The sequence below is a fragment of the Ursus americanus genome, chromosome 25 (genome assembly GCF_024610735.1).
Source record: "Ursus americanus isolate L20-20 chromosome 25, mUrsAme1.1.p, whole genome shotgun sequence".
In the NCBI taxonomy this organism is placed as follows: Eukaryota; Metazoa; Chordata; class Mammalia; order Carnivora; family Ursidae; genus Ursus; species Ursus americanus.
This window is the reverse complement of record NC_142151.1, coordinates 18,156,067-18,182,284: the sequence shown is the minus strand read 5'-3', so window position 1 is coordinate 18,182,284 and position 26,218 is coordinate 18,156,067. Positions and strand designations below refer to the sequence as shown.

Genomic DNA, 26,218 nt, shown 5'->3' with positions numbered 1-26,218 from the left:
TGATATGTCACATCAGTAAGAGAAAGAATAAAAACCATATGATCATTTCAGTAGATGCAGAAAAAGCATTTGACAAAGTACAACATCCATTCATGATAAAAACCCTCTGCAAAGTAAGTCTGGAAGGAATACACCTCAACATGATAAAGGCCTTATATGAAAAACCCACAGCCAACAACATACTCAATAGGGAAAAGCTGAGAGCTTTTCCCCTGAAGTCAGGAACAAGTTAAGGATGTCCACTCTCAACATTTTTATTCGACATAGTATTAAAAGTTCTAGGTACAGCAGTTAGAGAACATAAAGAAAAAAAGGCATCCAAATTGGTAAGGAAAAGGTAAAACTCTCACTATTTGCAGATTACATGGTACTATATATAGAAAACTCTTAAGACTCCAGCAAAAAAACTACTGGAACTGATAAATGAATTCAGTAAAGTCGCAGGATACCAAATCAACATACAGAAATCTGTTGCATTCCTATACACTAATAATGAAGCAGCAAAAAGTGAAATCAAGAAAACAATCTCACCTAGAATTGCACCAAAACCAACAAAACATCTAGGAATAAACTTAACTAAAGAGGTGAAAGACCTGTACTCTGAAAGTTACAAAACAACGATGAAAGAAATTCCAGATGATACCAAGAAACGGAAAGACATCCCATGCTCATGGATTGAAAGAACAAATATTGTTAAAAGGTCTATACTGTGACGCCTGGGTGGCTCAGCCAGTTAGGCGGCTGCCTTTGGCTCAGGTCATGATCCTGGGGTTCTGGGATTGAGCCCCTGCTCAGTGGGGAGCCTGCTTCTCCTCTCTCCTTCCCGCTTGTGCTCTCTCTCGCTATCTCTGTCTCTCTCAAATAAATAAATAAAACATTTTTTTTAGGGGCGCCTGGGTGGCTCAGTCGTTAAGCGTCTGCCTTCAGCTCAGGGCATGATCCCAGAGTCCTGGGATCGAGCCCCACATCAGGCTCCTCTGCTGGGAGCCTGCTTCTTCCTCTCCCACTCCCCGTGCTTGTGTTCCCTCTCTCACTGGCTGTCTCTCTCTCTGTCAAATAAATAAATAAAATCTTTTTTTAAAAAATTAAAAAAAAAACATTTTTTTAAAAAGGTCTATACTACTCAACCAATCTACACATTTAATGTAATTCCTATCAAAATACCAACAGCATTTTTCACAGAACTACAAAAAAACCATCCTAAAATTTGTATGGAACCACAAAACACCTTGAATAGACAAAACAATCTTGTAAAGAAAAACAAAGCTGGAGGTATCCCAATTCCAGGTTTCAAGTTATGTTACAAAGCAGTAGTAATTAAAAGAGTACGGTGCTGACATAAATATGGACACATAGATCAATGGAACAGAACAGCAAACCTAGAAATAAACCCACAATTATATGGTCAATTAATCTTTGACAAAGGAGGAATGAATATTCAATGGGGAAAACACACTATCTTCAACAAATGGTATTGGGAAAACTGGACAGCCACATGCAAAAATAATAAAAATGGACAGCTTTATTTTATCATACACAAAAATAAACTCAAAATGGATTAAAGACCTAAATGTGAGACCTGAAACTAGAAAAATCCTTGAAGAGAGCATGGGCAGTAATCTCTCTGATATTGGCTGTAGCAACATTTTTCTAGATATGTCTCCAAGCCAAAGGAAACAAAAGCAAAAATAAATTATTGGGACGATGTCAAAATAAAAAGTTTCTGCACAGTGAAAGGAACAATCAACAAAACTAAAAGGTAACCTACTGAATGGGAAAAGATATTTGCAAATGACCTATCTAATAAAGGGTTAGTATCAAAAATATATAAAGAACTGATACAACTCAATGGCCAAAACCCAAATAATCCAATTAAAAAAATAGAAGACACGAAGAGACATTTCTCCAAAGAAGACATACAGATGGATAACAGACACATGAAAAGATGCTCAACACCATTCATCACCAGGGAAATGCAAATCAAAACTACAATGAGGTTATCAACTTACACTTGTCAGAATGGCTAAAATCAAAACCACAAGAAACAAGTATTGGCAAAGTTGTGGAGAAAAAGCCCTCTTGCGGTGTTGGTGGGAATGCAAGCTGGTGTAGCCACGGTTTGTATGGAGATTCCTCAAAAAGTTAAAAATAGAACTACCCTATGATCCAGTAATTGAACTCCTGGGTATTTACCCCCAAAATACAAAAACACTAATTCAAAGGGATACATGCACCCCTATGTTGATTACAGCATTACATTATTTACAATAGCCAAGATATGGAAACAGCCCAAGTGTCAATCAATAGGGGAATGGATAAAGAAGAGGTGGTATATGTATATACACCAGAATACTATTTGTAACATTATGGACAGAGCTAGGGAATATAATGCTAAGCAAAATAAGTCAGTCAGAGAAAGACAAATACCACATGATTTCACTCATATGTGGAAGAAACAAAACAAATAAGCAAAGGAAAAAGAGAGAGACAAACCAAGAAACAGATTCTTAACTATAGAGAACAAACTGAAGGTTACTGAAGGGGAGGTGGGTGGGGAGTTGGGGGAAATAGAGGATGGGAATTAAAAAGTATAGTTATCATGATAAAAATAAATAAAATGATTAAAAAATTAAACAAATTAAAAGTTTTTTAAAGTGAAAAAATATGATTTTTTTCTTTACACATAGAGAAGTGACTTTATAATTTTTCGTGGCTTCAAAGAACTGATTGGGTTTTTTAAAAATTATTTCTTAATTTTGTAGAGCCATTAAAGAAGGTCTTTAAAGGTATCACTAGTCTGATCCTGAAGTTAAAGATTCCTTTAGGCTGTAGCATTTGTTGTTGTTAATAATAAAAGTGATACCTAATATTTTTGAGACCAACTCTGTGCTACTACTTTATATGTATTAACACATTTATTTCTCATCTCAACCTGTAATATTATTATTGCCACTTAACAAATGAGAAAACTGAAACACTGAAAGGTGAATTAATTTACCCAAGGTCTCCAAATTTGTGTTTACAGATTTGTTTTAAGTAAGGATTAAAGAGAGACATATAGGTGGTCATATCATACTAATATCATATCTAGAGCTGCCTGAATTTAGGCACTGCAACACAGTACCAACTCAACTCAGAGAACCTCTACTGAAAAGAGTTGAAAACTTTTAAATTTTTATTAATAATGATATTTTCTCAAGCATTTCTCACAGTACTGAAATTTGAAATGGGTTAGAGGCCTCTCTGAAAAATCTCATTATCATGAGATAAAGGAGAATGAGAAATACTTATCTATATTGAAAATGTAATAAAAACAAAACTTCTTTCAGATTCACTTTTTCAATATTAAATTTGGTGATTTTAAGGAATTTCTAATAATTTTAAATCCCATCCTTACCATCACAATCTAGAAGTTAAATTATTTCTTAGTTTATAAACAAATAAAAACATTATTTAGTACCAGCTAGCAAATGTGTATACTCTGCATTATGAAGTAATGAATAAACTAATTGAAAGTCATATACCTTGACTTCGAGGCAGAACTGTACATACAGATTAAAAGCAATTACAACATAATTGAGAAGACATGGCTATCGCTTCCTGATTTATATAAGACACTTCAGAACCCCCCCAAAAAAGTGTAATAGGCAGTATAATGCCCCCCTCCAAAATATTTCCATGTCTTAATACATGAAAACCAGTGAATATGTTAGGTTATATGGCAAAGAGGTTGCAGATGGATTAGGTTTCCTAATCAGCTGACCTTAAAATAGGGAGATTACCTGAGTGGGCTCAGCATAATCACAAGGATCTTTAAAAGTGGAAGAGGAAGTAATAGAGGTGGTCAGAGTGATATGATTTGAGAAAGACTCAGCCTGCTTTTGCCGGCTTTGAAGATGGAAAAACGGGCCATAAGCCAAGGAATTCAAACAGCCTTTAGAAGCTAGAAAGGACAAGGAAACAGATTTTCCCTTTTCTAAAAGCCTCCCGAAAGGGACACAGCCCTTCCAACACTTTGGTTTTAGTACAATGAGACCGATGTTGTATTTCTGACATACAAAATTGTATGATAAATTGTTTTGTTTTAAGGCACTAAGTTTGTAATCATTTGTCACAGTAACAATATAAAATCAATACAATATGCAAACTGGAAGCTGCTTCCTAAATTAATTGGAAAACCAGAGACTGGAATTATAGCAGACAGCATAAAAACAGTCCTTTATTCTTTGTTGGTACGTTCAGCTAAATTCAAATGGGGTATTTAAAAGATGTTAATAATGACAACTTAGTTTACTGCAATTGCTTTTAACCTTCCATTCAGTTCAACTTTTCAGATATCAGTTTTTTATTGAGGGTTAATTACTCATCTGGCCTCAGGAGAAAGTACAGACAGAATTTAGGCACTATCAGAGAAAGGGCAGCCTCTGCCCGCTGCTTCCATTTTCTAAATCTACAAAGGTGCAGATATCATCCAAATAGCCCCAGTGTTCAGAATGGGAACAAAAATGTTTGTTTTACAAAAGAGCAAAGAAAATGTCTGAAGGTGTCTGTTCTTGATTCAAAAAGTCCTGGCTATCCTACTGAATTAGTATATCTGCAGGGGGGAACTGAGAAGAGGGTGAGAGAAATATATTACAAGGCTGAAGAAAAATGATTTTTGTATCAGATAGCAAATTGTAGGCATTGGAAACTTACCAGTTTTTAAAATATATATAAATGTCGTAGAAGATAAAATCGTGCCAACATAAGACATGTCAAAGACTAATCAAGCCAAACGATCCGTATTGTCAGTAAGGTGAAGGGAAAGTCTATAGACTATGGAGCTAACCTGGTTCCTGAGAAAACTCTGGGCTGAAAGGGTGATCGATCTGAAATTCCCATCTTTCTTCATCTGCTGAACCAATTACATATATCATGCAGACACAGAGAGACACTTACATTTTAGATAGATGTAAATTTGAACTTTCTCAGCTCAATTTGCTGTATGAATATAGAGAAGACCACAAACAATTATATATATGTATGTAATATATATATAATTTACATTATGTCTAATTTGGAATTGGGTGATGATGACGTAAATGTGTTACTATTATCATGAGCCTTGATATTATTTTCACCTAAGTGAAAGCAAGGGGTGCTTGGGGAAAATATTAATCTCCAAAAGTCTCTATCAGGTGCATTTTTACATGAACAATTGACATTTTCTTATACACGTGTAATCCAATAAAAGCCTCACTTCTCATTAGACTGCCTAAGCTTCTTATACATGAAAAATCTGAAGCTCTTATTTATTCTTATTTTGGGGAGATATTGGCTTAAATAAATGAACTCATTTATTCATCCATCTGCAGTTGACCCTTGAACAATGCAGTAGTTAGGGACGCTGATCCCTCCTGCAGTCAGAAATCCACATGTAACTTTTGATTTCCCCCAAATATCTACTAATAGCCTACTGTTGACTGAAAGCCTTGCCAATAATGTAGATGGTCGATTAACACATATTGTTATCAAGAAAATCATGAGGAAGAAGAAATACGTTCACAGTACTGTACTGTACTTATTGACACAAAAAGTTTAGGTAGTTTAAAAAATGAATCATCTGTCAGAACCTACATCAATATTGGCTTATGTAATACAAAACACTGTAGGTGTTATATATGTATTACTAAGACTAGACATCAAAAATAAAAGATAATGTGAAAAAAATTCATATTTATTACAGGTACAATGATTCATGCATTGATAACAAAGACAGCAATATGATTGCTTTTTGATAGCCTAGTGTAATCAAACAATTGCTTTATGGTAATTCATGTTCATAAGACACTATAGAAACACTGTCACTTTTTCATTGTTACTTTTTAAAAAAGATTTATTCATGTATTTGAGAGAGAGCGCATGCAGGCATGGGAATTGGGGGAGGGGCAGAGGGAGAGAATCTTCAGCGGACTCCATGCTGAGCATGGAGCCCAGTGTCCCATGACCCATGAGATCATGACCTGAGCCAAAATCATGAGTCAGACACTTAACCTACTAAGAGACCCAGGTGCCTCCTTTGCTACATTTTTTAAAAAATCATTTACCTATGATGATAGGCTGATACCCAGTTTCTCCAATTACAAGAGAGACATACTGTATGATAATGTGATTTTTTTTAAAGCAAAGTTATAAAACAGTAAGAAAATTAACATGGTTATTTTATATTAAATACCACTCACACTATGCCTATGTAAGGATAGGCTATCCACTTCCATACAAGTCTTTTATACACAATGTTCTACACAATGAATACTTAATGACACAATCTCATACATTTCTTGCCATGTAGTTATTAGATTTCCACACAAAGACACACACAATAGATTAGTTTATTAACTGTATGGCATGATGATTATATACCGTCCACTAAGTGGAAGTGGATCATCATAAAGGTCTTCATCCTCATTGTCTTCATATTGAGCAGGCTGAGGAGGAAGAGGAGGAAGGGGAGGGGTTGGTTCTATCATCTCAGGCATGGAGGGGGAGGAGGTGGAAGGGGAGGCAGGAGATTCAGGCACACTCACACAAAAATTCACAGTAATTTCTGACTTTTTTTGCTTTTTAATTTCTCTAAAAATGTTTCTACGCAGTACCAATCCTTCTTTATCATTTGTTTTACTTTCAGCACATGTATTATGGAAGGGTCCATGTCATAAAAGAAGTCAAAAGCAGTCTTGAATAATTGGAACCCTTCATTAGCTAGATTACCTAATGTTAATTTGTTTTTTGGCACTGCTTCTTCTATATTTTCTTCCTCATGATCTGGCACTGGTTTGAAAGACTCATCTCCATCAAGTTGTCTTCTGTTAATTCCTCTGCTTAGATCTTGAATTTCTCCAAAATTGGTATCTTGAAGGCCTTCATCCTACACCTTTGTTGCCATATTCTCAATCTTATGATTTCCTTGATTGGCTCTGTCTTAAATACTCTCAAGTTATGCACAACATCTGGACACATTTTCCTCCAGCAGGAATTTACTATTTTGGGAATCATGGTTTTCATGGCTTTTTCTATAACAGCGATGGCATCTTTAATGGTGTAATCCTTCCAGACTTTCATGATGTTCTCTCTGTTAAGGTTCTCTTCCATAGCATTGACAATCCTTTCCATATGTACTGTGTGTAATGAGCCTTAAAGGTCCTTATTATCCCCTAATCTAGAGGCTGATTATAGAGACTTTGTTTTTGGGGACAAGTAGGCCACTTTGATGCCCTTGGTGTTGAGCTCATGGGGTTCTGGGTGGCCAGGGGCATTGTCCAATATCAGAAGAATTTTAAAAGGCAGTCCCTTAGTGACTTGGTATTTCCTGACTTCAGGGACAAAGCATTGATGGTACTAATCCAGAAGAAAAGGGTTCTTGTCCAGCCCTTCTTGTCATACAAGCAAAAGATTGGTAGCTGGTGTTCATCTTTTCTCTTCAAAGCTTGGGGTTAGAAGCTTTATAAATAAAGGCAGTTCTGATCATAAACCTGACTGCATTTACATAAAATAGTAGGGTTAGCCTGTTCCTTCCTGCCTTAAATCCTGGGGCTTGCTTCTCTTCCTTACTAATAAATGTCCTTTGTGGCATTTTTTTCCCCCAGAATAGGACACTTCCATCTGCATCAAAAGCCTGTCCAGGCAGATATCTTTTCTCCTCAGTGATTTTCTTAATGATATCTGGGAACTGCTCCCTCTTGATCAACAGAAGCTGCTTCTCTTGTTATCTTGACATTTTTTAAATACAAACTTCCTTCTATAATATTCAAACCATCCTTTGCTGGCATTAAATTCTCTAGCTTTAGATCCTCCACCTTTCTTTTGCCTTAAGTTGTCATATAATGACTTCACTTTCTCTTGAGTCATATCAGACTCAGTTGTATATATTGCCCATATTAGGCATATATGTACGCCTTTCTTTTCGTAATCCTGCACCCACATAAAAGCTGCACTTTCAATGAGATTAAAAGGAATTTCACAAAAAGTGCAAGGTTTTTATGCCTGCTAGTGTGGCTGCCATCATTGATTCATAAATTTCTTTTTCTTTTTTTACAATAGTTCATATGCTGGACTCGTTTATTTTGAAATGGTGGGCAACTGCAGCTACAGACTTCCATCTACCGTACAGATGAAGCAATTCAACTTTTTCTTGTAATATCATGACTTTTCTCTGCTTCTTGGGCAAACTTCCAGCATCGCTGGTGACACTTTATGGGTCCAATGGTATTATTCAAGGCTAATGATATTATACTAAACATGATGAAAAATATACAAAAATATACAAGCCTTTCCTTGGAAAGGCTAGAAAAAAAATGCCCATCTCAATAGCAATGAGCATCACTAACATCCAGATTGTGATATTGAAATACTACTCATTAAAAGCAGGGCTGCTTGGGGGACCAGCTCATTTCTGATCTAGAGAAAATAATGTATAAGGTGAGTTTAAGAGATCCTATTACTGTAGTTAGTAAGGAAGCTATCAGAAGATACAAGGGTGTGCCAAAATGGATGAAAACATACCGTATGTGTTTAAATGCATACATTCATAATGACACACATACAACTAATTTCCTTTGTACAACACAGGGTTAATAGAGTACATCATAAAACATTTGTTTTGTCTTTTTTTATATCAAATGATCCCTGCATAACTAAGGCAAAATTTCTCTTTGTAGACGCCGTGAACTAATAAATGAAGAAAGAATGATAAATTGGGTTATCAATAGTTTACAATAAATCATGAATTATAAAATCTAGGCATCAAGCATTGGTGGCTTCTAACATCAGCCACCTTTCTGATACAAGATTCGAAACTACCATGAAGAAATCTTACAAATAACTCAACTTTAATTTATCTGATTAAACTTCTATATCCAATTACTAATGTCCAAGAAACACAGAGGGCAGAGGAACATGTTAAACCAAAAACAAGATAAAAATCGATATAGGAAAAATAAGCTAATTTCTTCAACAAATAAATTGCGAGGAAAAAAAGGAATGAAAATGAAATACATTAATCGAAAAAAAAACTATAAAAACGTACCTACTCCCACCTGACTGCCAAAGGAAAAAAGACAAAACAAAGCCATACAGCTTAGGTATATGCATTTGGATAATGAAACTATATAGAAAAGTACAGTGTGATACCAGAAGGGTGTTTATTTTTGGGGAGAGGATGGGTGTTGTGATGGGGAGATGCATGGGGGAGTTTATCGGTGGCAGGAAAGGTTTATCTCTTGACAACGAGGGTGGTTGTTCAACTTATGATAGCACATTAAGCTGTACCCTTGCTTTATGTCATTGCTAATATCATAAATTTTACAAAGGGAATAGGCAGCTTGATTTTGTAGACATGTGGAAATTGAGGATTTGTACAAAATCTAAATGAAGATGCCAAGTAAATATTTGCACATACGTTTTTTTTTCATTCAGGAGAGTTGTTTAAGGAGAGTTTAATTAATTAAGAAGAGATGTAACCGATCTAAAAATGGAATCCTGATGTAGGAGACAACCCCTATTTAAGGAATGGACCCCAAAAGTAAAAATAAAAAATATTCTGAGAGGTAGGAAGAAAACTGTAAGCCACTATCATTTCACTTTGTACACTTCTGGAAGTAGAAAGAGGGAAAAAAGTGTAAGGCAAGTGGCTCCCTTTTAAGACCTCATTAGGTAGTTGCACGTATTTCTTTTCACATCCATTGGCCTGAATATAAAACCACAAGGAAGGCTGGGAAATGTGGTTCCTTATGGTGTTGCCATGAGACCAGAAAAAAGATGACTATGCTGTTACTAAGAGGAAGAAATCATCTTATTTAGAACATTCATGATGGGATGATTTTCCATTTCTCTGGGAGGCCTGGAGTTAGAATGTGAAATGCACACATTGAACCAGGTGCACTAGGAACAGAAGTGCCTGATAGATGTGGAGAAACAAGGTCAGTAGATGTTAGTAAGTAGGAAGGATGTAGGCAATAGAGCAAGATGTCCTGGGATTCTGAAGAGTAGAGTTTACTATGAACTGTTGTTGTTTAAGAATAAAGTGTTAGAAGGGCACCTGGGTGGCACAGTCTGTTGAGCCACCCACTCTTGGTTTCGGCTCAGGGTCGGGAAATGGAGACCAGGGAAGGGTGTCAGGCTCTGTATGCAGCCAGCCTGGAATTCCTCTCTTCCTCTCCCTTTGCCCCCAACACTGCCAACCCCCCCCCCCCCCCCGCACGCTCTCTCTCTCTAAAGTAAATAAATAAATAAATAAATAAATAAATAAATAAATAAATCTTTTCTTAAAAAGGAATAAAATGTTAGAAATGAAAGACCTATAAAGCAGTGGCAATCTGGATGAACATTGGCCTTGCCTCCTCCTGTTCCTTGGTATGTGGGCATGGAAGAATCAACAGCTTCCACAGGAGGGCTGCAAAGGAGCAGGTCCTGAGCTGAGCCAGGTTTCCCTTTAGGAAAAGAAAGTGAAGGAAGGCTAAAGAATTCAACAACACATCTTGTAGAAATTAAATCTCATCTGGAAAAAGTGCTTCCCCCTGTATCTTGCGACTTGGAATTTCTGTTACTCTTCTTACATTGAGGGGACACGGAATACAAAGCACTAGTTAATTCTGTTCTAGTTTTTTAAAATTAGCTGTTTAATTAAAGTATATTGAAATTGTTTAAATAACAATTTATTTGTATGTTTTATAGTAATCCATTTCAGGCACATCAAAGTTACATTTTTAGAATATGCAAATATTATTTAAAAGGATTTATATTTATGAAACATTATACATTTTTATTATAAAGTACCAGCAATAGATTGTTTTCTGTCATTTCAAACTGTCAAGAATTAGAGTAAAACCACAAATCGTTATGTAACTAGGCTAAATTTCATAGTATCCTGGTCCAAAATCATTTGGACTACTTTGTTTTACCTGACCCAGGAACTTAGCCCTTAAATATTTTCGTGGGAAACAATAATCATTAGGGCAATTCCAGGGGCTAAACATAATTCCGTGAAACTACAGCAAATTGATCTTCTACCATATCCTCCAATATATAAATTTTTATCTATTTTACCTTTTTAAAAACATGAATCTGGGCATTTTTAAATAAATATAAAAATATTGATTGATTGTCATATTTATTTCCATCTACTTCAAGTTTCATTGCTAAATACTAACATAGCTTAGCAAAATTTTCCATACATGCAAAAGGTTACCCTTTCTGTAAATATTTGATCTAAGTAGCAGAAGCAGGTCAATAACATTTTTTTCTTTGGGGGAACTCTAATACGGATCTGAAACTAAAATGGTAAATAATTTTATCTCACAAATGAAATCTCATTACATGGTAGTAGCTTTCCAGGACACAGTTGGAGAAGAATTGTGTGGCTGAGCAAAGGTCAGGGAGCGATAATGCCCCATTACCACCATCTGCCCGGATGCAGAAGAGGGAGCAGAGGCACGCATGCCACATGGTATTCGTTACTGTTCTAGTATCTAGAAACATATCCATGTTTTCACCAAATACATTCAGACTTACAGGTGAATTAAATGTTCAAAATATTGCAGGTATGAAGAGATACCTACTTAATGATATTAGTATTAACATAATCTTTAGCACATAATATGAATTCTCAAGAAATCTAAATTTCAACTGAATCTTTGAAAGAGTTATTGCTATGATAATTTTTATTTCAATATGATTTAGAGAGAGATCTTACAAATTTGTAAAAAGCCAAGTGTAGGAGCGGCACCTGGGTGGCTCAGTCAGTTAAGTGTCTGACTTGATTTTCGCTCAGGTCATGATCTCAGGGTCCTGAGATTGAGCCCCGTGTGGGGCTCTGTGCTGGGTGTGGAGCCTGCTTAAGATCTTAAGATTCTCTCTCTCCCTCTTCCTCTACCCCTCCTCACACACACACACACACACGCTTTCTCTCTCTCTCAAAAAAAAAAAAAGTGTAGGAAAAACCATAATAATATAAATACAGTGGTAATTTTAATGCTTCTACGGGCATGTTTATTGTACCAGCTCATACACCACAAGGAGTTCCTTTAAAATATGTGTGTTCTATTTAAAATATACATCTGAAAGGCATACATAATATTATTCACTGCATAGGAGCTACAACAGTAAGAATGCACATAAAAATTAACATAGTATAAGAGTTGAGTGAAATAGTATTGTTTAAAAGAAAACCACAGGCCCAAAATGATGTCACTTAAATCTAGTTTCCAAACCAGGCTTAATACTTAATATAATTGCAGTTTCACTCTCCTCCAGAAATGCAGTCTTAACTGGTCAGTAAAGACTTTTTTCCATCATCACCAATGAGTCTGCTTAGAGCCCTCTCCATTCCCCTCAACCCCAAAAGGAAGATTAGGTAATCTGCATAAGACCCCTAGCCCTCTCCCCAAGGGAAGCAGCCTTACTTGAAACAATCCTTTTTCTTTGCTAATAACTTTCTTGCCTCATCCTCCTTTTATAAAAACCTTCCATTATGTACAACTCCTCAGAGTGCCCCTCTATTTGCTAGATGGGATCCTGACTGATTTATGAATTGTTTGATAAAGCCAATTAAACCTTTAAAATTTACTTGGTTGAGTATTTGTTATTTAACAGTATGTAAAGGTTAAATGAAAAAAATAAACAGTAAGGCAGAATCAGAAAATTTTAAAACATTCTGGAAAGCACAAATTACCAAAATAAAAATTGATTCACAGACTGTGAGTTTAGTAAATGAGTCAGTTCCCTAATCTTAGAATAATGATAATAATAAAAGAGATTGGAGTTTTCAGGATCAGTTCAGTTATTTTCTTTAGAATGGCATCTGGCTGGTAGTATGTGATTTAAAAAATTAATCCTATGTTTAAAAAAAAATTAAAAACCAAACAGTATCTATTCATAGTATGACATTACCAGCAAAAAAGACTGACAACCATTCGTTTGATCGCCCCAATTTTCACCATATGTGAGTCAAAGTAGATCAAACTGAAATAGAAGGGGGAAAAAATGGCTGACACTTGCTTTGTTATCTGAAGGTGAATAAATCTACCAGCCTGAAAAATGGTAAGGAGATGACTCATTTCCCTACTATTGCCTAGCTTGGATCTAGGGTCTGATCAGCTTTCCTCCGAACCCAAAAAAGGATATCTGTAGCCAGAGCTGCTTTAACAACCCTCTTTTTACATGCTTTCTAAGATTAAATTTTGCATTAATGAAAATATCTGGAGTCTTCTGTGGCTAAGCATTTGGTTTACTACATCTGGGAATGGGAGATGAGAAAATGCCATGAGAAAGTGCAAAAGGAGACTATTTTTGGCAAAAGGACTATATATAGATTAGAATTATATAGAAATATCTTTACCTTCTCAAAGTGATCAACCAGACAACAAAAGCAAGAGAGATGAAGTTCAGAATTTAGCTAAATTGACTGTTAGTGACCAGTAATTAAACTTAAGTCTGTTCGCATTTACCGTTCCTCTAGCTGAAAACCTAAGAAACGTGTTCTAACAGCAACCAGGTAAAAAAAATGAAAGGAACTAGGAGAAGTTACAGACATTATTTATGAGTCATCAGTGGAGAAAACCTTCATTCCTAAAGGATGAGTAATTGAGAAAAAAAAAATCAACACGGGAGATGTGAAAATATTTCGTAAGAAGTAAAATGACTAACAAGACACGAAAGGAAAAATTACTTTTGAAAAATATATGCTATAGTATTCCTAAGTAAATTGTATAAAAACTTAAGCTATATATATTTTTTAAATGATTGTATTTATTGTGAGAGAGAGACAAGAGAGAGCACAAGCAGCGGGAGGAGCTGAAGGGGAGAGAGGGGGACAAACAGACTTCCCCCTGAGTGGGGAGCCCTATGTGGGGCTCATCCCAGGACCCTGAGATCATCACCTGAACCAAAGTCAGACGCTTAACTGACTGAGCCACGCAAGTGCATTAAGCTATATGTTTTTTTATAAAATTAAGGAACCATGTGTTTGATTAAATATGACAAAAATTAAGTACAAAATAATATAGCAACAAAATACAGGATAAAAATATAGAAGAGATTGGATAAAAGGGAGATGTTAATAAAAATGGAGCTTAATGAGCTATTGAAATGTAAAGAAACTAAAAGTTGTCACACATTTAAAATATTTGTTAAAAGCAGAATTGGGGGGGGGTGGCGCCTGAGTGGCTCAGTTGTTAAGCGTCTGCCTTCGGCTCAGGGCGTGATCCTGGCGTTATGGGATCGAGCCCCACATCAGGCTCCTCCGCTGGGAGCCTGCTTCTTCCTCTCCCACTCCCCCTGCTTGTGTTCCCTCTCTCACTGGCTGTCTCTCTCTCTCTGTCAAATAAATAAATAAAATCTTTAAAAAATAAAATAAAATAAAAGCAGAATTGGGGGGGGTGCCTGGGTGGCTTAGTCTTTAGCGTCTGCCTTTGGCTCAGGTCATGATCTTAGGGTCCTGGAATAGAACCCTGCATCTGCATCTCCCTTTCCCTCTGCTCTCCCCCCGCCTCGTGTTCTCTCTCTTTCTCTCTCTGTCAAATAAATAAATAAAATATTTAAAAATAAATAAATAAAAGCAGAATTGGCACAGCAGAAAATGAAATTTTGAGATAAACACTGAGAAACACTATGAATACAAAGGAAAAGGAGCTAGTGATAGAAATGAGTGAGAGATGCTATTGCAATTACAACAGAGAAAGCACATCTAACATCACACTGAAATTCTAAAAATAAAATGAAACAAATAGAAAGATAACATTAAAGATTGTAAAAGTAAATCAAACTGGGCTGAGTAAAGCTCTGAATATGCATATCAAATCTGCATACGTATATGACGCATACACACAACTAGGAAAAAAATAAGAAAAATATGTAAACTTCTTAAATTTCAAAAATATTTACCTTTGAAAAGAATAGGGAGGAAGAGGTGAGGTGGGAAAAGGGAGGAAAAAGGAAAGAAAAAGTTAGCTTTTATATAGACTTCACCTTTAAGACAAGGGAACACTAGCTACTTAGTTATATAGTTTTGAGTGTTCAGTTTTCCATTTTGTGAGACCAGCTAAAACATATTTGCATGTAAGTATGTGCTTAGAAATCTTTGTACCCTTCTAATGGAAAAGGTGCATTGGTTGACAAGTTTTAATCAAAATAGGAATTCAAGAATAGGGAACTAAGAATAAGTTTTAAAAAATTGGTTAACGTTGACTTAGACTTAATAATTATTGCAAACAATTTTAAATATGATAACTTCAAAAATTATTTGGTATTAATAAACTAGATGAAAAATTATAGACTTTCAACTAAAAACTGAAAGACACGCTAAATTTTCTGTTTTACAGGAAGAAAGGGGATTAAATATGCTGTTTTCATTTTATTGATGATTAAGAAAAAATAAGTTCAGGGCACCAGGGTGGCTCAGTTGGTTGAGCAACTGACTCTTGGTTTCCACTGAGGTCATTATCTCAGGGTCATGAGATCAAGTCCTATGTCAGGTTCAGTGCTCAGTGTGGTGTCTGCTTCAGATTCTCTGTCATTCTCCCACTGCCCCTGCCTCCCCCACTTGTGCTATAAATAAATAAATAAATAAATAAATAAATAAATAAATAAAATCTAAAAAAATATTTTAAAAAAGAAAAAATAAATTCACCTATATTTTTTGCATATATATATATATATATATACACACACATATATATAATTGTTATGTATTACAGAGTCTTACTGGTTGAAGACAAATGGCATGTATAGTTTCCAGAATGCTAGAAGAATCAAAATTTGATGACATTTACATTATAATCATCGAGGAAATAGGAAATTAAAAATATGAATTAAGAACAGAAAACAGAATGACTCAGGTAGGATCAATTGCATCTCTAATAACAGTAAATACAAGCAGCTAATCAGATTAAAAATCATTCAAAAATATATTCTCAATTATGTAATTTTTGCAACAGAAACATAAAAAGCATCAAAGCAAAGTTAAAAGTGTTGCCAAATATGTTACTCAAACATACACATACATATGCACACAGACACACAGACACACAAGCACACAAAATTAAACAAGATAGTAAATATTGGTGTCTAGTATCAGAAAACAATAGAGGACAAAAAGCGCCAAGAGCATTTTACTGCAATTTCTAAAGAAGTTATAATAGATATAGGCATTTGTGTATCAAATAAGAGAGTGTGTGTGTGTGTCTGTGTGTACTTTTTAAAAAGTGAATTAATGGACAGTTCTGGGATTTTATAACCAACTGTTTATTGATGAAAATTTTACACTAACATTTTATAATTTTTCTTTTTTAATCTGCCCAAGATTGAATCTTTTAACAAGTAGTTCATCAATAAATCATAACAGAAAAATAAATTTGGATTTGATATTTTCATCTATTTATGATTTTTTAAAATTGTTTAAAACAATTAAACAGATAAAAAATAATTTGCACACACTAACAATCAAATTTTATTTAATGAAGAAACACTATGAAATTTCTCCTTCAAATCAAGAATAAGAAAATTATTTCTTCTGTCAAATTATTTTAGAAATATAGCCAATGCAATAAGATAAATGAAGCTATAACCATTAGAAGGGAGATTATTATTATTATTTGTAATGATATACTAATGTATGGAGAATGTGTTAAATCCTTAAAAATGTGGAGACACAATATTTCAATATGAGAAGATGTAAAATTAAAAAAATATAAACTTTGGAAGAATCTATCATTTAATTCAATACCGTTATTTGGGAAAGTGATAAGCTGATTCTAAGGCACTTTTGGTAAAGAAAAGGATGGAAAAATATTAGTAGGGACTTGCATATGAAAAATAATACACATTTTAAAGACACAATAAGTTAAACAATGCACTAAGCAGTTACAGATGTATGCATCAAAGAAACTAAAAAGAAAATGCATGAATCAACCTTAGCATATATAAATTTTTAGTTTAAGTTAGACATGAAAGAAATACTGGGTTGCTTAATAGATGTAACTGGGCAGACACACTTAATCACCTGGATAAAAAAACAACACCATTAAATATGGATTACAATCATAAAGTAAGTTTTATAGGGAATAGAGACCTAAAAAATGGAATCATGAGAATCCTTTATCAGTGGTTCTCAAACCACTGTGAAACACTAGATTGTGCTATGAAACACAAGTTTGTCATTTGTTAAGAGAAGTTGTCAGGAAAATATACCCAAATATGTTTTAAGAAATGCTGACTTACACAAGGTAAGCATGTTTTTGTTTGTTTGTTTGTTTGTTTGTTTGTTTTAATGTAGAAATACATAGAAATGTTACTAAACCTCATAAAATGTCAGGACAGGGCTATAGTTTGCAGTATTTTACAACTGGTTTACTCAAGATACTTTTTTGAGAGCACTTTTGTTTTGGTCAGGTGTCTTGGTCACAAGTGGCAGAAAATGCAATAGAGAATATGATGTGAACTAGGAACATGAACACTGTCACAACAAAGCCTCTCTTTCTCTCTCTCGAAGTTCTTTTTCTCTAAATACATTGGCTTCTGCATTTTCTACAGCAAAATGGACTTTTTCTCCAGGATGGGAAATATGGGTAGAGACCTTTGGGAAACATGTTTTTCCTGCATAGTAAATTACATCAGTTTGAAAATTTAGAGCAGGAATCTGATTGAGCTGGCTTAGATCATACGCACATCTTTTGGGTAAATCACAGGGGTCAGTGGTAGGCAGAGAGTGAAGTACTAGGATTAGCCAAGACTGGACCATGAGCCTAACTGTATGTTCTGTTAACAGGAGAATGAAAACCCAGACATGGCCATACCCCTTCTAGCCACACTCATTAATATTTTCTGGAAAATTGTCTGTCAGAATATATTCTGGAAAATGCTGCTTAGGAAGAAAAAATATAATTTAATAATTACAACCATTCCAAACATCTTCGAGTGATAATTTAGAATGTGCAAAACATTATTCTAAGTGCTTTCTAACTTCTTTAATCGTAATACAAAACTTAAGCCTCATCGTGGTCCTTTGAATAGGCATTATCAATTTCTTCATTTTAGAAGAAATAAGCATCTTTAGGAACTTATATAGCTAGAAAATGGAAGAGTTGGAATCAACCCTTAACAATTAGAAAAAAGAGGATTATTATATTTTAAGAGATCAGCTCAACAAACCACTCTTGATGTCAGTGATTTTGATATCATCTTTTGGACAACTAGTACTGTAAGAAATTATTGATTGGTAGTAACATAAACTTAAAGCATGAAGTAACAGAAATAATTACATGGTATTATATTGTATAAGGATTAGCAAACCAAGTACTGTACTTTTAAAATACATATCAGGAAGATTTTTAGTCTTGTTTTTTTATTTTGAACACTACTCATGGTTTTTTGATTTTAAGGAATAGTATATGTATTTTTCATCTGTTATATTTAGCATAGAAAACCATTTGGTAACTCTAAAGTAAAGGCTTAAAAATAATTTGAAATAACAAAGATATGTGGTTGGCAAAGTAATTGGAAATTGACATGAATTCATGAAAATTAACACAAATAATGAAATGACAATTCACTAAAGTGGATTGCTTTACCACCAAAAAGGTCAGATTTGTGAACCCTTAGTAAAAAGGAAAATTAAGGTAAGTTGTTGGAAAGGCGTAGAGAAGGCTTCTATCTTGTTCTGTCTCAAAGATCGGAAAAAAATTATGTGTTGTGTGAGTTCTGCTCTTTGAGGCAATCAGTGTTTATGTCTTCCTATATTAAATGAAAGTATATTGAACACCTGTTCAATGCCAGTCACTGGAGATGTGACCTTGAATAGAGATAAGACCATGGTCTTCCTTTTATGGTGCTGAAAAACCTGAGAATGATCTAAGAAAGTAATTTTGAATGTTATATGCATGTTACAAAAAGGTTTTTTTTCCCTTCTTCAATTCTGAAACTCCAACCAAGTGAAAATAATGAGCTATAAAGTAGTAGTAGTAGGGGGTGGCTAATAATGGTGAATTACATCAAAGAACATACAGTGTTCTTGTATAAAGTCACTGTAAGTTTGAAAAAAAGATTAAAAACCTTCTGACAGCAGTTTTTTTTTTCTGAGGATGTGTGTGTTTGAGTGTGTGTGTGTACATTTGTGCATGCACATATGTGTGTGTAGTAATGTATTCAGGTAATCTGAATCTAGGTATGGGTGTGTGGAATTATTTTTAGTTCCTTAGAATTGGATAAATTGAAAGCTCATCGGGAGCTAGAAAATAGGGCACATCTGAGGGGATTCAAGCAGAGCATAACTGATCAGAGTACAGTTAAAAAGAAAATACATATATCACTAATTTCTCTGGATAAACATTTTCTTCTTAAAGTTTGAATACATAGCCATGCATGTGTATATGCAAACATATGGACATGCACAAGTACACACACACACACACACACAATCAATAAATAACCAATCTGATGTTATAGAATTTTTTCAATACTGTGGGAGGAGAACATCATCATGAAGACTCTAAGAAAGAGAATTCTCCAAATAACTGAAGAACAGCGTTGCTGAGTAAGCAAGCATGCAGACATACCATGAATGCTTTTAGAAACAGGATATTAGTCTCCAAAGGGAGAGGAGAACAAAAGTGGTGACACTGGTTTCAATTAGCTGAAGACAAATACCTTGTCATGGCTCATCTGACCATTCATTCTGGCCTTCACTGTGAGCCAGGTAGATGTCTTTCTGGATTGGAGAATGTTTACCCAAAAGGTTGAGTGTTTGTTTTGTTTTTTTATATTATGTTAGTTACCGTACAGTACGTCATTAGTTTTTGATGTAAAAGGTAGAGTGTTGATGAGAAAATGTTCTGAAAAACAGATCTGAATCCAGGCTGTGTGCTCGCATAGCTAATTTTCCTGGTTTCCTTCTTATACAGTCTTTCAAGAGGGTGCTGCCTCAGAAAAAAATCACTACTATTCAAAGTGCATAATTTTAAGAAAGTAATCAGAATGCAACCTAAGCAAAAATATCACAACAAAAGAGGGAGCCAACAATGATGGTGAAAAAAATCAAATGAGGAACATAAGTCAATCAATATTCAGCAAAACTGTCTTTCAAGAAGTAGAACAAGATGAAAACATGTTCTCATAAAGAATGGTGAATAAAATTGTAGTAAATATGTGGATAATTCTAAACTAACATTGGCTGTATAAACAATAATAATTGTTAATTTGGAGATCAAAATAAATTAGATATAATTAAATACTAGACCACAAGGCTATGTACGTTGGGGTTGGGTGATCCAAATTTTAAAAGTTCTTTGTATTGTCTAGGAAGAAGTACAGATATAGATAACTTTAGATGTTTCAGGAATGCATGCTAAATTTTTAGATGTAACCACTAAGATAACAGAGGGTGTATCTTTCTACAGCAGAAAGAGAGAAGGAAATGAAAGCAGTAACAACAACCACCCTTGATCAATTTGGAAGAAGGTCCAGTGGTGTCAGGAAAATATGGAAAATTGGACAAATATAAATGGTAGAAATGAAAAAGTGTATCGGAAGCACATAAATGTAAATGGTCTGAATATATTTTGTAAAATCTCTAGATTGTGACATTGTATTAAAAAAGAAAAAAACCCATCAGGTGTACGGAGACATACTAGATATGCAAGAATAAGGATTACTTAAAATGAAAAGGACAGGAAAGCTTATCTCAGGCAAACAGTAGCAACAACAGAAAACTGGCGTCGTTATGTTAAAAACAGCCCAAACAGACCTACCTGCAAAAAACATGTCTGGAGGAGAAAAGAATCACTTTGTAGAACTAAAAGATTCAATTCACTTTGTAGGTATCTGAGATATGTATGTACTAAAAGCAATTCCTTCAGAATTCATGCCATTACACATTATAGTGCTATAAGAGAAACTTACAAGTCCACTTTCATAATGAAAGGATTGTATAGTAATCTCACAAGATTTATAGGTCAATTAGATAAAATATCATTAGGCATGTAGAAGAGTTGAAAAAAATAACAAGCTTGATGTAATGGACATATGTAGACTATTGCATTCAATTAAAGGAAATTACACATCATTTTCGAGGACAAGCATTGCTTACGGAAATTGACCATATAGTCTGTGACTTTTAACATAATTCAAAGTCAGTATTACACAGACTATTCTTTCTGACCCCAGTATATAGTTAAATATCAATAAAAAGAAAATTTACAAATAACTCATAAATATTCAACTTCAAAACATTTCTAAATAACTCAAGATGAAAAAAATCACAATAAAAAAAGAAATACAAAAATAAAGTTGTCAAGAAAAGAAACATGTTTGTATAAATTAGATGTTCAAAGATACACATCATCCTTATTCTTGTACCAGAAAATAATTCTTGAAAATATTCCATCCAACAGAAAAACAAATAACTAATAATAAAAAGTGGACAAATTGTATCATTAAAGGACTATTGCTAAGAGCTGATAAGAAATAGATTTATGCCTAAATAATTATAAGGATTCATTTTTTGCTATGATTATCTGTATATCGTTTCACCGGATCATAAATTTGGAAAAGAAACTAGTAATTTAGGTAGACATCCAATGCAATATATTTCTAGATAGGAAATGACTACTGTATCACTTTTTCTTTCTAAGCTCCAAGAGAATTATATTGTTCTGTTTGCTTACTTGAAGAGGGCTTCCTCACGACGAAAATGATCCCAGCTCAGAGAAGAAAAATAAGTGAAATCACGGCCTGGAGGCTGACGCGGGCAGCAAATGAGCTTGTTCATTCAATGAATGAGTTAACTCATCGGCTTAACGTGATCCTTTTGCATAGAAGCTGGCTGCCACCATCTTGTTTGCCAGCTCCGTCCTGGTACTATTTCCTTATGCTCAGCTCACAGACTTTCTTTCTGCCTGGCCCACATGGCAAGTAGACAAGTATGGAACAGGAGTTGCATGTCATGGAAAGAGCCCTTGAGTTGGAACAAGAAACCCTTGATTCAAATCTGAGCTTTTGATGACATTACTAATGACCTAGGTGACGTTATTCGTAACGTAAGTGACATGTGTTCTTTAACCTCTCTGCTGTTACCTGATATACGCTATGGCATTAGATAATGTATTTAAAAAGTTTGACACTATACACAAGTTACATACTAAAATTGCTGTTTTAAAGTAGGGCATATCATTTCTGTCTTTAATCCTAAATACCAGAAATCTATTTGTTTTCCAGGTATGAAAGTGAGGGGGTGACTGGGACACATATGCGTTCCCCTTGGCCTTCAGTGAGCTGCCAGTACAGTGGCAGGCAGACAGGGCAGGGCAGGAGCCCAGCCTGGAGTGTTACAGAACAGAAAGAAAACAGCTGCTTTTCTCCAGCAGGGACTCCGGTCAGTTTGCAGCCCATATGTTAAGAATATCCACCCTTCCTTTAATAAGAAAATCCTTTTGGAGTCATCATCAGCGTGCAGTCTATAGACTACAGGCATCAGCTTCAAGATACTGAAGAAAATGTGCACAAAGAAACAATCTACCAGCAGACATGACGAAAATTGGCACAAGACTCTGACAGACATAAAAGTGAGCAGTTAGGAGATGACATAAAGGATATGATATTATAGGGTCAGCCGAAGAAAGGGAAGGAAAGCAGGAGAGAGGGAGAAAAGGGATAATAAAGGCATAATCAGTTCATCTGGAGAATATTTACAAACTTACTCCGATTTTAAACTTCTCTACATTTAAGTTTTACAATATAATTAAGGAGCTAGTTTGCCTCAGCAGTACATTTGAGTTCAAATACTCTTCTATGTATTTGGTTAAGTACAGGAAGTTTACTTGTTTCAATGTCTTACCTGAAGCATACATCTTCCTGAAATGAAACATGATCTCATTTCTTTTCAAGAGTGAAATACGCTCCTACAAGCTAAAACACTTCTATTTCAAGGGAACATTATGCTTCCTCTGAAAGCTTTTATTCCTGTTTGGCAGGTTTGGCTTGTTTAGGAATCTATTTTTCATCAAACCCTGGAGGGCTATATGGAAAAAAGGAGTTTACATAATGGATTTAAGCACAAAACTTAACAATGAATTAGCTTCTCTGTGCTAAACAGAATTTGTGCCAAATAGCAACATGCAAACAAAAAAATACTTTTGAAAAAAGTGGGTAAGGTGAGCATATTTCTCCTCCGTGTTTTTGCTCATATTACTATTCATTTGAATGCAGAAGTGGTTGGGGGCAAGTGGTTTCAATTCGCAGAAGCAGAAGTGAACCCTTGAAAATGCTACTCTAGCCATTCTGTGAGTTTGACTATCAAGTTATTTTCTTTAGTTAATATGTTCGGTTTTTTTCAAGTTTAGGGAAATGTCAATTTTGTTTTCTCAACCTCAGGACCATAGTAAATTTCAATTTTTAAAATATTTCTTATTATCTAATCATATTTCAAAGAAACAGAAATAAAAAGGAATATTTAGAAGGCTAACAAGAAAATAGATGTGGGTAGTTTGTTGTTCTCGTTTTGGTATACCGCTGTTGAAAATGAGCAATGAGTGGAAATTTTGTGGCAACCCCTAAAATTATCTAATTGGATCCAGGAACTAGGTTCAGCCAGAAGCATGCTTGCTTTACTGGAGAAAGTTTTAGCAACCAAAAATATGTTGGGTCACTTTTTTGTTACCAAAATAAAATCATAGGACCCTCACTTTTTTCTTGTTTTTTTTCCTTTCTTTTAATATTTTATTAGTTTTTTTTTTAAGACTGGATTTCTTAGATAGAAGGATGGAGAACAGAAAATTGTAAATTTAATTCACTCTCAGTGCTGCTTATGAAAAGATATTTATAATATCAAAGGTTCAAAATGAACGTCCTCCCCTCATACTCTTTTCCTTACAGAGCAACACAGGTGTGAGGCATTAAGACAAAGTGGAAGCTTCGCCTGGAAATGGAAGGTGAAAATGGTTGCACCTTTATATTTTAATCATAACCTAGTTTGCAGTTCTAACTTTGAGACTCTGGAGAGGTAGAGGGGTTTAAAAATAGCTTTACATGTAATGATCTTTCCTTAATACATTTATGCTAAACTCTCTTTACATTAATTCCTACAATGGGCCACTAATTTTTAAGAAAATACTCCCTTGAAAAATTGGGCATTTTTGGACCTACAAATCTCTTATCCTATGTTATGGTAGACTCATGTACATTTGAGGAGAAGCTGAGAGAGCTGAACTGTTTTGGAAAGGAACAATCTAATCTTAGAGGAACTGAAAGATTAAGGTTAGCACGGTTTGGTAGTCATTATTTGTTAACAAGAGCGGGTACCAAAATGTACCTTGTACTTTGTTTTCTTTGAAAATATGCTCTTCAATACCATCTATTTCCTTACTTAATATGTATGCTTACCTATTTCAGAAGAACTTTTAATTAAAAATAAAATCAGATGGACAATTGTGCTATTTGTCATTCACTTTCTCATGTTTTTGTTCTATGCCTACTACTTAAACAGGCAAAACTTTGTCTCTTACCAAGTAGTATTCTCATTTTTCAGGAGAAGCATTTAAACAAAATGATCAGCTGTCAATGCTGAAATCGCAAGTCTTTTGGGAAAAGAGCAATCTTTAGAGTATCAGTTTCTTCCATTTCCTGTGTGTTGTGTTAATATTACTTTAGGTTATCTTATCTATATTTTTATTATAAAATGCAAAGTTAAAAAGTGTTGAAAACAGGAGTTTTAAGTGTCTTGGTGGATAGACTCCTAAAACTTTCCTGCTCATGGCATTAAGTATACAAACTTTTTTTTCTACATATGTTTATTCCCCCCCCCACTTTTAGGAAATATAATTTATTTGTTCAAAATGCCTTAATTTTAATTTTTTTATTTTTTTAAATGCTGTTATTTTTAGAAAACACATTCCAAGATAGGTTCTGTAAGTGTCCTTGCTAGTCAGCCTGCAGTCTTGCCTCAAACCTGGGAAAGATTCTTCAACCCAGGCTTTAACAATAAGATAGAATTTAAGCGTAATCTTGAAATTTTGATACAGAGCATTATAGTTCACACCTTGAGACTGGCAAGATGCATGTTTCATATATGCTCAGCAATTTCCCTACCCCTCATTCCTCTTAACATTATGTACATGAATCCTTTTGAAAATAGGACCTCCCTTACTAAGTCAAGAATTCTGATAGGGTATCTACTAAGTGCTTAGCACCTGCTTGGTTCTGGGTGTAGTCTGATAAACTGACAAAGTCCCTGCTATCATGGAGCTTACATTTCCTTCCCCCAGCCCTGCCTAGTAATGTGATTTGAACACAGTTAGTATCTCGTTGACAAACAAGTGAAGGCAGTTGCAGATATGATATAGTTATTTGTATATTCCCACTTCAAATATTAAGAAACCGACAAAGAAAGGAAATGTCCTGATCAAGTCATTTTGAAATTAAGTGCTAGTTGCATTGCTGCTATATGAAAAGTAAATTGCTTGTTCTTTCATTCACTTTAGCCTGGGGGTAAGGAAGAAAATGTATCAATAGAGTATGAAGTCTTTATAAAGATAGAACTTTCAGAAAAAATAGTATTTGTTTAAAGTCTAGTATAAAGGAGCAAGAAATTGATATTCATATTTCCAAACCTTATACAAACTATGTTTTGACATTGTTTGTGAAATTAATCCTATCATTTTATTGTAAAGGATTATTCAATTACTAAAGAATAAACAGAAATGAAAGGTTCATTAAAGAGTATTCAGTTGAAATAAAACAGTGTTTTAATATTACCTGCTCTCCTGGGGTGCCCATTGTTCATTACTAGCACTGGAGAATGCTGTGGATTGGTTCATTAAACACCATTCCAACCTTTTTCCTTCTGTACACATCTGCCTGCAGATTCTGAAATCTTAAAGTGACACTTCCCACGGACCTTGCCGCCAAGAGTCAGGATGAGAATTAGGTTCCACCAATAAGGTGTATTCGAACATATTTTAAAAGGTGAAAGCAAGGAATATTTGTGTTGCTTTGGATTTTCTTTTCTACTTCCAAGCAAGATCATGATTTCTAAAGCAATCCTCCACCATTCATTCCTCTCTTCCCTGGGCGTTGGGAGGCAGCTGTGGCAAAAGTAGTGGTGACAGCTAATTCCCAGTTTTCTGTGTATGGGGTTGCTTTTAAAGTGGAATGTTTGTACGCAGTAGTTCCAGTGGTGGCCTCAATTCCTGGATGTGTT

At 34.7% G+C, this 26,218-nt stretch overlaps 1 protein-coding gene across 3 annotated transcripts in view; it reads right to left on the bottom strand.

Moving 5' to 3' along the window:
• PIK3C2G (phosphatidylinositol-4-phosphate 3-kinase catalytic subunit type 2 gamma) overlaps positions 1-25,816 on the bottom strand; it is a 354,209-nt gene extending 328,393 nt beyond the window's left edge. Inside the window, exon 1 of one of the 3 annotated variants that reach the window (XM_087855664.1) lies at positions 25,774-25,816. The gene's annotated coding sequence lies outside the window, so the exon portion shown is untranslated. Of the gene's footprint in view, positions 1-21,689; positions 22,239-22,858; positions 22,943-25,773 lie in introns of those variants that run through there. The other 2 variants (XM_045781381.2, XM_045781382.2) reach the window with 2 other exon arrangements.
• Positions 25,817-26,218: the final 402 nt, after the last annotated feature.